Source organism: Echinops telfairi, unplaced genomic scaffold (assembly GCF_000313985.2).
Source record: "Echinops telfairi isolate 266 unplaced genomic scaffold, ASM31398v2 ScPeMD7_27;HRSCAF=92, whole genome shotgun sequence".
In the NCBI taxonomy this organism is placed as follows: domain Eukaryota; kingdom Metazoa; phylum Chordata; class Mammalia; order Afrosoricida; family Tenrecidae; genus Echinops; species Echinops telfairi.
Genome location: NW_022103924.1, coordinates 1,846,768 through 1,847,907, shown reverse-complemented (window position 1 = coordinate 1,847,907; position 1,140 = coordinate 1,846,768). Strand labels below are relative to the sequence as shown.

The window sequence follows — 1,140 nt, the reverse complement described above, 5'->3', positions numbered from 1 at the left end:
TGTACCCATTTATAAATTCCTCTGCTGTACAACATACATACCATAATCAGGGCCCATTTTCACTATGGTAGCCCCGCCTGTACTTAGGATGTTTTGATTTGCTGCATTCCATGCATATGGCACAGTTTTCCTTCATCTCCCATGTCCTTTCTACAGTTCTGTGTATCAGCAAACGCCCTTGTCCTGTTTAAGACTATAATAAATGTTGTCTTAAAAATAAAAAAATAAGTAAATAAAAACAATGTACCTTTTTCTAACCTCTCTGTTAGCTTGATGCCTTAATTTTCCTCCTATATGGTCCTTTCTTCCATTTGATTCATGCTGTTGCACTAAATTTTTCCACACTGCCACTTGCTGCTGTCTAACTGATTCTGGCTCATAGAGAGCCTATGGGGCAGTGGAGAACTTCTTAGTATTTCAGACCCTGTTATGTTTATAGGAGCAGATGGCTGCATCTCACTCCTATGGAACGACTGGTGAGTTTGAACTACAGACCTTGAGTTTAGCAACCTAATGCTTATCCCACAGTGCCATCAGGGCTCCTTTGGTAAAATACATTCAACATCAAATGTGACATTTTAGGCATTTTGAAGTGACACGAAGCACTTTCACAATGGTTTGTTTTTGTTTTTTTTTCAGGGGTTGGCGCGAACGCAGCGCCCCACTACCACAAATTATGCCGTGGAGTTTCCCGCATTTGCTGAAATTGCAGGAGTCACCACACCCGCAGTGCAATGGATGAACCTCGCCCTGGGAAAACCAACTTCCTGATCACGGTGTCTCCCCTGCCAGGTAAGTATACTTTCCCAATGTTAGGCCACCATCATCACCACTATTTGTTCCTAAAACGTCCTCATTAGCCCAAACAGAAACTAAGTTAGTACCTATTAAGCAGCAACCCCGGTGCCTCTTTGCTCTTGCCCCTGCTGGCCAGTTTATATCGCTATTCATGTATCTATTCTAGATATTCCATCTGAACCGCATCGTATAAAATTTGCCCTGTTGTTTCTCACTTATTTCGCTTAACTCACTGCCACCGAGTGGATGCTGACTGACAGAGTCCCCTGTGGGTTCCGAGACTGTGACTGCTGACCGGGGTAAAAGGCTCAGTCTTTCTCCCATGGAGACAGATCACAGTCC

General features: G+C 43.7%; 1 non-coding gene across 1 annotated transcript; it reads right to left on the bottom strand.

Moving 5' to 3' along the window:
• Nucleotides 1–636: 636 nt before the first annotated feature.
• On the bottom strand, nucleotides 637–800 carry LOC115869476. The gene has a single exon (XR_004046209.1). It is a non-coding gene; the product is annotated as a U1 spliceosomal RNA (small nuclear RNA).
• Between the last annotated feature and the right edge of the window lie 340 nt (nucleotides 801–1,140).